Source organism: Chenopodium album, chromosome 14 (genome assembly GCF_948465745.1).
Source record: "Chenopodium album chromosome 14, dcCheAlbu1.1, whole genome shotgun sequence".
In the NCBI taxonomy this organism is placed as follows: Eukaryota; Viridiplantae; Streptophyta; class Magnoliopsida; order Caryophyllales; family Amaranthaceae; genus Chenopodium; species Chenopodium album.
The window spans coordinates 46,376,416-46,391,839 of NC_137847.1; the positions used below are offsets into that span (position 1 = coordinate 46,376,416).

The 15,424-nt window shown below is 35.9% G+C and overlaps 1 pseudogene; it reads right to left on the reverse strand.

Annotated features, from left to right (window-relative positions):
* Nucleotides 1-116: 116 nt before the first annotated feature.
* Nucleotides 117-10,538, reverse strand: LOC145578172 (cyanidin 3-O-glucoside 7-O-glucosyltransferase (acyl-glucose)-like; annotated as a pseudogene).
* Between the last annotated feature and the right edge of the window lie 4,886 nt (nt 10,539-15,424).

A 15,424-nucleotide genomic window follows, 5' to 3' on the forward strand; every position in this document is an offset into this window, starting at 1 on the left:
AAATCAATCAATAATAAATTAGTATAATAGTAATCATTTTAAGGATGTTTACCATAGAATTTGCATATAATTAACGTCCGAATGAAAATTTCCCGGTTAACTAATTGATTGAACACTTACCATCCAGAAGCGAATTGATTAACTCTTTCAATTGCAAGCAAATCTTCTTTAGAGTTTCTCAGAGGAATATACCAGCTTGTACAAATAGTCAAACCGATAGTTCCATGTTGTCTCACCTATGAATCAAACCATTTGTTTTTGTAAACATTTTTATTTTCATAGTTAATATAACAACAACAGCAACAACAACAACAACCCAAAAAAAAAAAAAAAAAAAAAAAATACTTCATATTACTTTACATACCTCATACTTTTTTTATATATAGATTTACCACTGATGCATGCCCCAGTATAAAGTTGTGAGCTTCAATAAAAGGCGATGAGGAAAAGAATGAAGCACAACAATTCGGCTCATTGATTGTTATCCAATGTAAAACTCGATCCCCGAATTCTTGGAAGCATATATATTTGCGAAGTATGTGAAGTCTTCACTGTAAATCAGTGAGATCGAATAATAAGAAGGAAATTTTGTGAAAAACTACCTATTATAGTCCAGAATCTGCGAGAAACTACTTATTAAAAAAAATGTTGTAATTGACTACCTAACTTTTGAAAAATGTTGTAATTTACTACCTTACGCCGGATTATGAAGTTTGACCAAAATTTTCCGACGTTGACTTGGTCACGTGACACTTAGTGACCATCTCGTGGGAAAATTGTGAGAAACTTTGGGAAAGAAAAGGGTCATTAAGTGTCATGTGATGGTCACGTGACTAAGTCAATGCCGGAGAATTTTGGTCAAACTCCTTCCTAATCCGGCGTGTAAAGTAGTAAATTACAATATTTTTCAAAAATTAGGTAGTTAATTACAACATTTTTTTTAATAGGTAGTTTCTCACAAATTCTGGATTATAATAGGTAGTTTTTCACAAAATTTCCTAATAAGAATCATGTATTGAATGACAAAGAAGGCATGAGATTAACAAGTTTTACGTACATCATTTGCTTATTCATCCATCCCCCATATGCGTCTTGAAGATACTGTGGATGATCATTATGTAACAATGTTACATGGGGCTGAATTCCTAAGTAAGGAACATGATAATTGATGTCAATTTAATTATTGATGAGATTGTTGTAATATTTTACACCTTTTGGATTGACATATCCAGTTCCATCTGCAAAAGGTAGGAAAAATATTCAAATACATGAGCAAATTAAATATATTAATGGACACCCACTTTACACTTCTAATGACAGCACTTATTACCAAAGAAATATGGAGAGTACATGTGAAAGTTATAACGGAGTATATTTCTTTATTTTTGATATAAATAAGGAAATTTTGATAATTACCACCTACAATTGTTGTTGTTTTAGCAATTACCACTTACAGTTTTTTTTTTTTTTTTTTTTTTTTTTTTTTTTTTTTTTTTTTTTTTTTTTTTTGAATTTCACTAACTTCTATTTTTTAAAACATCAAAACTTCCCACCTACTTAGCTCTGAACAGAAGTGCGATGTCATGTGGGGCCCACTAACTGCCTTCTCACCCTATGTTCCTCCTTTTCTTTCTTTCTCTCTCAAATTCTCATTCCCCTATAGTGTATTCCTTTCAAAATTAATTAAATTACATATTCATGTTAATTATTTTACGAATTGAAGTTTTTCCCCAATTTTGAGAGAAGTACAATACATGGGAATGAGAAATCGAGTGAGAAAGAAAGGGAGGAAAAAAGGGTGGGAAGGTAGTTAGTGGGCCCCACATGACGTCACATTTGAGTTGAGAGCCAAGTAGATGGAAAGTTTTGATGTTTTGAAAAATAGTAGGTGGTAAAATTAAAAAAAAAAAATTGTAGGTAGTAATTGCTAAAATAGCAACAATTGTAAGTGGTAATTGTCAAATTTTCCTATAAAATAATATCATCAACATTTTTAAATTTATCCAAATTTTAGTTTCATTTATTTTAATTTTATTTTATAATGTCTCAAAAAAAATATTTCTTTATTTTTTTTATATTGAGTAATAATTTTCAAAAACTATATTTGCGTTGTAGATATAATAGACTAATTATATCCATATTATAATGTGAAAAAATAACTCGATTATATTATCATTAAAATACTGTCATAGTCATACTTCAATTAACCACTATGTATAAACACATCCAATAATAGTAGGGTTTTGTCTTCATTTTTTTTTTTTTTTACATAGGACCAAAATGCATGAATTTGTTGGGGCAAGAGAAGGTGAAGAAGGAAAATACATTTATCAAGTCAGGAATAAAATAAAAGTAGATAGAAGTTTAAGGAAGATTAAAAATGAAAGTGAAAACAACTTAAAAACAAACCAAGAAAGAAATAGGAAATGGTACTTGGGATTAATCTAGACCAAGAGATGGAGAATCTATAAGCATCTAACCCCGTATCTACCATCAACTTGACATCTTCCTGCAAGAATAATTATTGACAATAAGCGATATATCTAATTAATTTGTTCATACCTAAATATACTACAATTTACAAGCCATTAAAAAAAAAAAAAAAAAAACAAAACAAAACAAAAAAAAAAAAAAAAAAAAAAAAACCCATTAAAGTGATAAAAAAAATTAAATTTCCTCAAAAAAATAAAAAAAATTAAAAAAAGAAGGTTAATTAAAACAAATTAAAAAGCAAACTAATCAAGTAATTAGTGATTGATGTATAAGTTTATCAATAGAATCAAGTTTTCCTTAGCAATTACATTGAGGATTGTATAAGCAAACTGCATTAATTTCTTATGTGCTAGATTATGTAAATAATCTAGTGTATATTATTAGTTGTAATTTACTAATGTATCCCTAGCCCTAACTCTAGTATGATCTTATATATATACTAATGTTTAATCAATGAGAAAGGCACGGCAATATTCAATTCTCATATTCTCTCATGGTATCACGAGTCTAGGTTTTCTCTCGATCCTAACTCCTTCAATTCCGCAAATCTCATCTTCTCCTTCCTTCTTTTTCTATTTTCTCAATTTCGGCTATCCTCCATGGCTGAAAATCAGAAGCTTCATTCGGCTACCGTCGTCCCTAACATCAAGGCGTGTATACCCATTGTTCTTGACTATACTGGTACTCAATACAACAGTTGGTGCACTTTTTTCCAACTCCATTGCCGCGCGAATTTGGTCATCGACCATATTATTCCACCCACTGTTGATGAGAAACAAAAGGTTGCCGAAGAACCTTCTGACAAAGCTTTATGGCAAAGACTTGATGACATTGTTCGTCAATGGATTTACGGTACTATTTCCAATGACTTTCTCAATTCCATTATTGATCCCAATGACAAGGCTATCAATGCGTGGAAGCAACTAGAGAATTTTTTTTGCAATAACAAGTCAGCCCGAGCTTTACATCTTGATGCGCAATTTACCAACACCAAACTCGAGCATTTTGAGGGTGTTAAACCCTATTGTTCTCACCCTAAAACCCTAGCTGACAGTTTGAGGAATGTCGGAGATAAATTCTTGGATAATAGGATGGCGCTGCAATTATTGAAAGGGCATACGGAGGAATACAAGCCTTTTCGAACCTCTGTGCGGCAACTCAAACCCTTACCTTCTTTTGATGCATTATGGTCTATGCTCGAGTTGAAAGAGCAGAGTAATGCGGCTGACCCTGTTTCTGGCACCACCGAGGAAGCTCACCTCTCTCACGCTTCTCCTGTGGTGTCACAATCTGCTAGAGCCCTCCACCTTCTGATCGGGGTGGGAATTCGCGCACAAACAGCCAAAAAAATAAAGGGAAAGGGAAAGGGAAGCCGGTCGGATCGGAATTGGTGGTAGGAACAACCAGCAGCAACCCCAGCCGCAGGGCCAGCAGTGGGGTGATGCGGCATCCCAGCAAAGAGCAGGGTGGATGTTTCCCCCTCCTTGGCCGTATTGGCCACAAGGGCCGTGGGCTACTCCTCCATGTCCCTATCCCTCTCAGCCTCAAGGCCCACCTTCATGGGGTGCTAGGCCCAATCAGCCTCAAATGCAGCAAGCCATTCTCGGTTCTCGATCTCCACAAGCATACTACATGTCTTCTCCTACTCCGGGTTATATGCCGACTAATATTGAGCAAGCTCTGCACACCATGTCCTTAGCCGACCCTAACTACTACATGGATACCAATGTGACATCTCACATGACAAACTCTCAAGGTAACTTATCGTATTTCATTTGAGTAATAATCATAATAGTGCAATTATTGTTGGTGATGGTAGCAAAGTTCCAATTAAAGGTTATGGTCACAAATCTCTCCACCAAAACACACTTCAACTCAAAAATGTCCTTCATGTCCCAAAACTTGTCAAAAACTTCATTTCTGTTAGAAAATCCACCATTGATAATAATGTGTCTATTGAGTTTGATCCGTTTGGGTTTTCTGCGAAGCATTTGCAGACGGGGAGCAAAATATTGAGGTGTAATAGCAGTGGCGATCTTTATCCTTTCTTCACGGATCGCCAAGTCTTTCAACTTCTATTCCGTTAGCTTTTGCAGTTACTTCTCCTAGTGTGTGGCATTCCCATTTAGGTCATCCGGGAAATGCAATTCTTAGTTCTTTGCGTAGTAGCAATCTCATTGAATGTAATAAGGATATTAAAAATGCCCGTTGGGAAAATTAATAAAAATGCCTTTTACAATTCTCAATCTCATACTACTATGCCATTTGATATCATTCATAGTGCTTTATGGACTTCTCCTGTGTCAAGATCTCAAGGGCACAAATATTATGTTCTTTTGATGATTACACAAATTTTCTGTGGACATTTCTGATAGCTTCTAAGTCACAAGTTTACAACTTGTTTCTTCGGATTAGAACTTATATTCGTACTCAATTTGAGAGGGAGGTGAAAGCATTCCAATGTGACAATGGTCGTGAGTTTGATAACGACCCCTTTCGCAAGTTTGGTCACTAATATGGGATGGCTTTCCGTCTTTCTTATCCATATACTTCCGCTCAAAATGGCAAATCTGAACGGAAAATTAAGACAATTAATAACATCATTCGGACTCTTCTTTGTCATGCCTCTATGCCACCATCTTTTTGGCATCATGCACTTGAAATGGCTACCTATCTTTACAACATTTTACCAACAAAGCTTCTTGACTATAAGTCACCTACTCAAATTTTGTATCAAAAACATCCCGATTATTCGCATCTTCGTGTTTTTGGTTGTTTGTGCTTTCCCCTTCTTTCTTCATCTAAGGTTCACAAACTTCAAGCACGTTCTACACCATGTGTCTTCCTTGGGTATCCTTCTAATCATGGGGCTATAAATGTTTTGATATATCGAGTCGAAAAATTATAATTGCAAGGCATGTTTGGTTTGATGAGACGGTTTTTCCTTTCTCCAAAGTGCACACTCCACTTCCTCACACATATGATTTTTTGGGTGAATCTTCGAGTCTCTTAGAAAATCCCATGTTGCGTCATACACTTGAGTCTAACGAAAATGCCTTGCATTTTCCTTCTCCCACTCGCACACAGCAGGTTCCGCAACCCGCCTGTGGCAGTAGCTCTCCCACCTCGGGCAGGTCGCGGACCTCATTGCTCCCACCTTCTGTGAGTGGTGCTACTCCTTCTACTCCCCATGCTACCTCACCAGCGAGCAATGGGGCCAGCACAGTAGCAGGGCAGCAGCACCACTCCCCTCCTTCTTCTCCCTTGCAGCCATGCTCTCCCACGCATTAGCAGCAACTCTCCACGCCATGCACTTCTGTGCAGCAGCCCCCACCTCGCTGCTCTCCCTCGCAAATGTGCGGCCCTACCCCCATTGTTCAGCAGCGTAACATTATGCCACCTCCTGCTCTCCCCGCCGAGTTACAAGCAGACAATGGTGCGGGAGTGAGGCCGAGCAACCATATTCTTCTGCTACAGGTCACTCTCATCCCCCTCCTTCCTTCGTACCACCACCTCATCCCATGGCCACTCATAGCAGCCATGGGATCTTCAAACCAAATCCAAAGTACCGTAACCATACTACTACCTCCATCTCACCCATTCCAAAGAACCCGGTCCATGCCTTTCGTGACCATAATTGGAAAATTGCTATGTAGGAAGAATATGATGCTCTTATTGATAATGGTACTTGGGAATTAGTTCCCCGACCGAATAATGTGAATATTATTCACTCGTTGTGGATTTTTCGGCATAAAACGAAATCTGATGGCTCCTTTGAGAGACATAAGGCTCGTTTGGTTGGTGATGGTAAAACACAGCGAGAAGGGATTGACTGTGATGAAACTTTTAGTCCGGTTTTTAAACCGGCTACTATTTGGGTGGTTCTTAGCATTGCTTTGTCTAAGTCTTGGCCTATACATCAAATGGATGTGAAGAATGCTTTCTTACATGGTAACTTGAATGAGATTGTTTACATGGTTCAAAGATCCGGCTCGTCCTGATCATGTGTGTCTTCTCCGAAAGTCCTTATATGGTCTGAAACAGGGACCCTGGGTTTGGTATCAGCGTTTTGCAGATTTTGTGGCTACTATTGGATTTGTTCATAGCAAATCGGATAATTCCTTGTTCATTCTTCGCCATGGTAACTCTACTGCTTACATTCTTCTATATGTTGATGATATTGTTCTTACAGCTTCTTCAGAGTCTCTCTTCCGTCATGTTATCTCTCTACTTAGCTCTGAATTTGCTTTAAAAGACTTAGGTAGTTTGAGCTATTTTTTGGATATTGCTGTATCCAGGAATAAAAATGGTTTACTTTTGTCTCAAAAGAAATATGCTCAGGAAATTATTGAAAAATCAGGCATGGCTAATTGCAATACTACTCCGGTAGATTCCAAAGGGAAGTTAAGTTCCAATTCGGATTCTCCATATGACGATCCCACTTCTTACCGTCGTCTATGTGGTGCATTGCAATATTTGACTTTCACTCGACCAGATATATCATATGCAGTGCAACAGGTCTGTTTATTTATGCACGCACCTCGTGTAGAGCATTTGTTAAAACGCATTATTCGCTATATCCAAGGTACATCAGATTTTGGTTTGCATTAGATTTTGGCTTGGCATATAAGCTAAGGGGATGAATTACTTGTGTTAAACAAGGAAGCATTGGATGGGTCAACTTCAACTGGACATATCACTCAAACTACTTAAAGTTTTGAGGTGATTCAAGTTGGAGGTGAAATCTTGTTTCAAGAGCTTTCCAACGATAGGTCATAAGCTTAATTCCGATGAGAAACGAGGAAGTTATAGCTGTTTTACTAAGAGCTATCTGTGCTGACCGAACAGGGGATGCACGTCCGTGCAACTGCAGTTCTAGACGAGCAGTAGCTACTGGAATGACTTATTTGGGATAGCACGTCCGTGCCTACCTGATGCCCTGTCCAAATCCGTCGGGGGTACAAATACCCATTGAGGGTTATTTTGTTCATTATCCCCAAATTTAGTTAAACACAGTTAGAGATAGGGTTCTTGTTCTTGAAACCCTTGTGCTTTAGAGTGAAAATTAGTAAAGATTACTCTTGTAAAAACTAATTATAATCAATACAAACATTCTTCTTGTTCTTGGGTGGGTTTTATAGTCTTCAAGTAATTGCTTGAAGGATTTTCCCACCTTCCAATTTCTTGTCTCTTTTACTACCAAATTTCTTAATTGTTCTTGCTAATTACTTCAATTATCAACCATTTGCTCTAACAATCCCCATCCCCGCCCCACCACCCACCAAATCGGGGCCCATCCCCGCCCATCCCCAGGGGCGGGTCTCTTATTTGACCCGCTCCACTGACATCCCTAAACTCAGGTAAGAAACTTATCATGTCAAGTGAACAACCACTTTGTTGGTAAATGTATAATGCAACATACAAAAAAATCTGTTTGGGGACTCTCTTGTCTAGCATACATGTATTGATGTATACCGAAATTAAAATTACCATTTTGGATATAGGTATCCATTATACTTGGAGACTTTCCATCCTCGAAAGCTGCACCCTCTACCTACGTACACAAGCAATACAAAGTAAGAAAACACTAGACTTGTACGTAGACCTATCAATTCCTAACCCAACTCGATAATTTGACCAAACGGCCAATCCTGAATTCAAATCCGAATTACTAAGAGAACATGAACCGACCTGATCCAAATGACTCGAAATTGACCCGGTTTGACTCATGTATCATATTTTATGACGACCCAAACGACTCAACCCAAACAGACAAATAATCATATTGTAAATGAAAGAGAAATAACATCTTACTTGGTGGGAAGAGGTGCCAGATCCAACAATAAAACTAGAGGGAAAATCATCTCTGGTATAATCCAATGCTACAATAAAAGAATGTTGCAGCAAAATTTGTAGTAACACGAACATACATGTTAACACAATCAAACATAATTGAGGAGAGATTTTACTCAATTTCATAATTAGAGTTTGAAAAATGCAAGTTAAATTTGTCGTACAAGTAGTGATACAATTTATATACTAAGCACGTCTTTGTTTATTTGTCATACAATTAGTGACACAATTTATATTCTAAGCACGTCTTTGTTATAAAAATGCGTCAGATTAAAATGATTCGAATTCACTAATATTTAGTGGGCTTTTCTCATGACAATTTGTACTTATATGTATGAAACGTATTTTTTGCTATAAAAATATGAAAAGACTGAAACGTACATACATTATTTTATATAAACAATTTGATGTTAGATCATTGGTTAATTTTTTTTTTACTACAAAAATATGAAGGCCTGCAACACTCATATTTTCTTTTACCATTTGTATGTTTATCATGGACAGTTTTCAAATGGCCACAATAAATCACAACCGTTTATTTCTTTTCACTAATGTGAACTGTTGATTTAAAAAAATTAAAAATCTCCCATATTCTATCCCACTATAATTCGGTTTTCAATTTTAAGTCTTCAATCCAATCCTCATTAACTTTAATTAAATTAGATAAGCATAGATTTCCCAAAAATAAAATGTAAACAACACACAAATATAGAATTAAGAAGAATGAAATCACGACACTGAGAAAAACTGAAAAAGTAAATCCAAGTGAAAAGACAACAATATTCCACTTCGATGGAAAATTAACAGATGACGATCGGGCAGAAGGCAAAGCAAAAGAATGCCCATGCAATCAAAACCTCAAAGGTTGATGTTACAATGTTTCTACAGTGAACAATTGAATCAATCATACAAATTTATGAGTTCCTACAGTGAACACATTGAATTGGGAAAGAAAAAAAAAAACTAATATGTGAAAAATTGGAAACCGAATGATAGTGAGATAGAACATGTAAATTTTTTTTTTATTCTTTTTTAGTCCATTTTCAAAAATAAAATCAATAGTCAATTTCATCACCGATTCACATTAGTCAAAAAATAAATGGTTGTGATTTGATCTAATACAATGCCACAATTTTATTATGGCCACTCAAAAGTCATCCGTTTATCATTGGCTTATTTATCTATATATTTTATTTTTGCTCTAAAAATACGAAGGTCTGAAACATATATTTTCTTTATTTCTTTATAGTCGTTGCACACTTTGTTTCTCAAGATCATCGATGTATGATTTCAATCGTTAATATCTTTAACTATTAATATGTAAAAATTATAAATATTTGATATTAAAATAGTATAAATCGAAACAAATCTGACAAAATCTCACATGACTATATTTTTGCATAACTATAAATTATCAAATTAGTCAAATTAAAACACATTAATAATATAAAAGTCAAACTGTTGCAATTAAAAAAAACCAAAACGGAGGAAGTATATTATTTTCTGTTTAAGAAAAATTCAAATTAGGTAGTTGACTTTTCTTAATTGTGGGAGTTAGGTAGGAGAGGGATGCTTATATGACAACCATACCAGGCTGTCTTACGTTACTTTAGATCGAATTAATTTACATAGTACTCCCTCCGTCCCTAAATTACATTTCTCCTTTCTATTTTTGGTATTCCAAAATTACATTCCCCTTTCTATTTTTGGTAAGTTTTTTTAAGTAAATCAACTCTCTTTTTCTGTTTTATATTTAATGCTTTCTTACTCATCCTTACCTAATCTCACTCATAATCCTTGTGCCAAATTACAATGAATGTGATTGGTTAAAAAATTTCAATTAGGAGCATGTGATTGGTCCTTTTTTTTTTTTTGCAAAGGATTGATGACATGTCATGAGTAATAACTACTCTATCTTTGTACTTCCCATAGCATTATCTAATTGTTGTTATTTGTCTTATTTTTCCCTCCTTAATTCCCGTGTAAATTAGGGACGAAGGGAGTAATCTATTTAATATACTCTCTGATTTTTATTGTTGTGTTTCTTGATCATGACGATTGAATCCGATGATAAGATAGAATAACAATGAGTTTGTTGTTTATCAAATACCATTTATATATCAACTCGAATAAGTAATGTTAGTTGACTTACTTGATCCTGATACAAACCTTCTGATTTCCCGCTTTTGCATTTCGCTACGGGAAAAAACTTCTTTTACTACAACGGTAAATGCTACTCCGTATATATTTTTTGATACTTTATAAAAATGTCCTTAAAAAATGACCCCTTGCATTAAGATAAGAATCATAAAATAAATCGGATATTTTTCGAATCGGGTCGGATCAGGTGTGCTTTTTACACCTCTATATGTGCATGCAGCACTCACTTTTTCATCGCCTTATTTGATCTTCAAGATTCATCATTCTCTTGCCTCATGTAATATCAAGCCTCCTCAAATTCCCTCTAATTTTATGATTCTTATGAATCTTATCCAATGTGTGTGAAGTTCATCGAAGAAAAGGATTTGATTCAAAAGTACTTGTTGGAAATTGAACAGGATACACGAAAGTGTGCTCTTAGGAGTAGAAGATAAAAGCTTTGGAGATGAGAGTGATTAAGACACTTATTGTTTGGGAGAATTTAGATATTACGAGGTTTAATTTGAGCTTAAAAATAGTATTACTGGATAGATTATCATACCATTAAACTCTTGAAAAAGAATCAGTAAGCAGATGAAATCAATTTTCGGGATTCAGAAACTGAGGCAGACCTGGAGGTAGGTTCAGGAGGAAATGCCATTATCAGAGTTGTTTGCTAATGAGTGTTGGAATAAAGAAAGGGAATTTAAGATGTTACTTCTCATTCTTAATTTCTTGAATAATCCTCACATAACACCTCATTCAAGTGGAAGTTTAAGGTGATAAATCACCAACGTTATACTCTTGTATAACTCTTATAACCTTCCCCTTTTATGAGAATGTTAATGGTGATTAATTACCACCATCAATTTGATTATTCATCTCCTTTTACGTTTGATGGGATTCTTCTTCTATGTTTTTCTATAAATAGAAGAAGCCTTAGTTATGATACATACACTTAAAACAAATACATATCAAACACAAGCTAAACACATACTCTATATTGGGCATAAGTTACTTGGCTCCAACCTTCCACCCAAAAGTGTCTTTGAGTGGAAGTGGTGTGTTAACCTTAGGGAACGTGCCGACGAATACAATTGAGCACCCCGGTTGCGTCGGAATTTCGTTTTCAAGTCAGTGAATTTGTTTCACGACACACCGTACTCTTCCTATTTTTGTGAGATCAATTTTTCGATCTTGCTTAATATTTTATACTATTTGTAATAGACTACTTCTTTATTTACAACAATTTGAAAACGAAATTATGTCTATTGCTAATAGTATGGTGAAGTCTCTTCCCGACCTCTCTAAGTTGGAACCTCTTGATAGTAACAACTATAAGAGGTGGTCACAAAAGTTACTAATCTTTTTTGAACAAGTGGAAATAGATTATGTCTTGAATGAAGATGTCATTGAAATATTGGAGAAGGCGGAAGAAGCTGCTAAAACCGCAACAGATCCCATTCCGGCGGCCATCACGGAAGCTTTAAAGAAAAAGGAAAAGGACAACAAGCTTGTTCGTGGTCATCTCCTCAACCATATGAACAATACTTTGTTTGATTTGTTTGTCAATTTCAGGTCAAGCAAGGCCATTTGGGACTCTTTGGAGAAAAAGTATGGAGCGGATGATGCCGGGAAAAAGAAGTACGTGGTGGGAAAATGGCTCAATTTCAAGATGGATGATGATAAGCCTATCATGTCTCAAGTCCATGAATATGAGAACATGATGACCGAAATTCTTGGTGAAGGCATGAAGATGTGTGAGACTCTTCAAGCTAATGTCCTCTTGGAGAAATTCCCTCCCTCTTGGAATGACTACCGGAATTCTCTAAAGCACAAGAAGAAGGATATGACTCTTCAAGAGCTCATTAGTCACATGAGAACCGAAGAGGCTAATCGCCTTAAGGATAAGTTTGAGAATTTATCCCTTAATTCTTCTAAAGCTAATTTTGTTGAGTCTTCTTTGAATGTGTCTAAAAACAGGAAAAATTCTAAGAAGAAGGGAAACAACAAGTCCAAAAACAACTTCACTCCAAACAATAAAATCCAAAAGCCTAAAGGTGCTTGCTATGTATGTGGAATCATTGGACACAAAGCATACCAATGCAACCGAAGGCATGGAGCAAAGAAAGATGACCACACCTCCCAAGCTAATGTTGTTGAAAAGGAAGAAATCATTGCGGCGGTGGTGGTGGAAGCCAACTTGGTTGAGAACAAAGTGGAGTGGATTTTGGACACCGGAGCATCTAGGCACTTTTGTGCTAATAAGGCCTTGATGACTAAGTTTGAAGATGTTACCGACGGTGATCATATCTACATAGGCAATAGTAGTACCGCCGGAGTCCTTGGCAAAGGAAAGGTCCATCTCAAACTTACCTCCAGAAAAAATTTATTTTTAAATAATGTGTTGTATGTCCCTTCACTTAGGAGAAATCTTGTTTCGGGAGCCCTTCTCAACAAAGCCGGCCTAAAACTTGTCTTTGAGGCCGACAAGATCGTAATGACTAAAAATGGAGACTTTGTTGGGAAAGGTTACCTCAATAATGGCTTGTTTGTTTTGAATGTTATGAATGAGAATGAAAGTACTTCTTTTGCTTATATTGTTGAGTCTTTGGATGTTTGACACAATCGTTTGGGTCACCTAAATTCTTCTTATTTGAAAAAATTAAAGGACATGAATTTGATTAATTTTTCAGTGGATGACAAACTTGACAAATGCCAAATTTGTGTTGAGGCCAAACATACTAAGAAACCATTTAAGCAAGTGGTCTCAAGAAGTACAACATTACTTGAATTGATTCATTCGGATTAAGCGGACGTTAAAAAATGCACTAGTAGGGGTGGTAAAAATTATTATATTATTTTTGTTGATGATTTTTCTCGTTATACCAAAGTTTATTTGATTAAAACAAAAGATGAAGCCGAAAGTGCATTTTTAAAGTATAAAGCCAAAGTTGAAAATCAATTGGACCTTAAAATCAAAAGAGTTAGAACTGATAGAGGTGGTGAATATGGAAAAGATTCTTTAAAAGATTTTTGTGAGGCCAATGGCATCATACATGAAACTAGTCCACCTTACACACCCCAATCAAATGGTATTGTCGAAAGAAAAAAACAAATCTTTGAAAGAGACTATGAATGTCATGCTTCTTAGTTCCGGTTTACCTGATAACTTGTGGGGAGAGGCGGTTCTTTCCGCTTGTTATGTACTCAATAGAGTGCCCCATAAGAAGTTGGATAAAACCCCCTATGAACTTTGGAAGGGATATAGTCCAAATTTTAAAATTTTGAAAGTATGGGGGTGTTTGACTAAGGTGGCTTTTTCGGATTTTAAAAAATCCACTATCGGGTCTAAAACTTTTGATTGTGTGTTCATTGGATATGCTCATAATAGTGCAGCCTATAGGTTCATGTTATTAAGTGATAGAACAATTTGTGAAGCTAGAGATGCGGTATTTTTTGAGCATATTTTTCCTATGAACAAGTCCTTGTCTTCTAATGTTGATATACATGCTAGTAAGTCAAGTATGAATGTGCCCCTTGTTGATTTTATGTCTAGTTCTAGTCTCCCCTCTTCCACTACCAAAGTGGTAGAAGTTGAACCTAGGAGAAGTAAGAGACCTAGAGTAGAGTCTTCCTTTGGACCAGATTTCTTGACTTCTTTTGTTGTAGAAGACTTTGATGTGGATTCTTTAAGTGAACATGTTGTGTCTTTGTTTCTTTTAGAAGAAGACCCTAAGACTTATTATGAGGCAATGAGGTCCATAGATGCTAGTTTTTGGAAAGAGACCATTAAGAGTGAACTTGATTCAATCATGACCAATCATACTTGGGATCTTTGTGACTTGCCTAAGGATTCTAAACCTATAAGTTGTAAGTGGATTTTCAAGAAGAAACTTAGACCGGATGGGACCATAGAAAAATTCAAGGCTAGACTTGTCATTAGAGGTTTCACCCAAAAGGAAGGTATAGATTTCTTTGACACCTGTTCTCCCGTGACTAAGATTGCCACCATTAGAACCTTGGTAGCCCTTGCGGCAATTAATGACTTAGTGGTTCACCAAATGGATGTCAAAACGGCTTTTCTTAATGGAGACCTTGATGAAGAAATTTATATGACTCAACCGGAGGGTTTTGTGGTGAAGGGACAAGAACACAAAGTGTGTAAGCTTATAAAGTCTCTTTATGGTCTTAAGCAAGCTCCTAAGCAATGGTTTGAAAAGTTTGATAGTACTCTTAGGAGTTGTGGCTATGTGGCTAATTCTTCGGATTCTTGTTTGTATTCTAAGGACTTTGGATCATCATGTGTTATAATTTGTTTATATGTTGATGATATGCTTATTGTTGGTACTAATCTTGGTGTTGTGAATGATGCTAAGGCTTTGCTTTCTACTAAGTTTGAAATGAAGGACATGGGAGAAGCCGATGTAATCCTTGGAATTCGTCTAAGGAAAACAAGAAATGGTTTTTCCATGAGCCAATCTCACTATGTGGAAAAAATTCTAAAGAAATTTGATTCTTTTGATGTGGTGCCTTGCAATACCCCATATGATCCCAACATGAAGCTTGAGAAAAACAAGGGTCCTAGTGTATCTCAAGAGCTCTATGCAAAGGTAATTGGTAGTGTGATGTTTCTAATGAATTGTACACGACCCGACATTGCTTATGCGGTAAGTAGACTTAGTAGATATACTCACAATCCAAGTCAAAGTCATTGGGTTGCACTTCGTCGGTTACTAAGGTACCTTAAAGGTAATATGAATGAATGTTTGCATTTTTATCGCTTTCCTAATGTTTTAGAAGGATATTGTGATGCAAATTGGGTAACTGATAATGATGAAATTTCCTCAACTAGTGGCTATGTCTTTATTTTGGGTGGAGGTGCTATTTCATGGAAGTCATCAAAACAACCATGTTTAGCTCGCTCCACCATGGAATC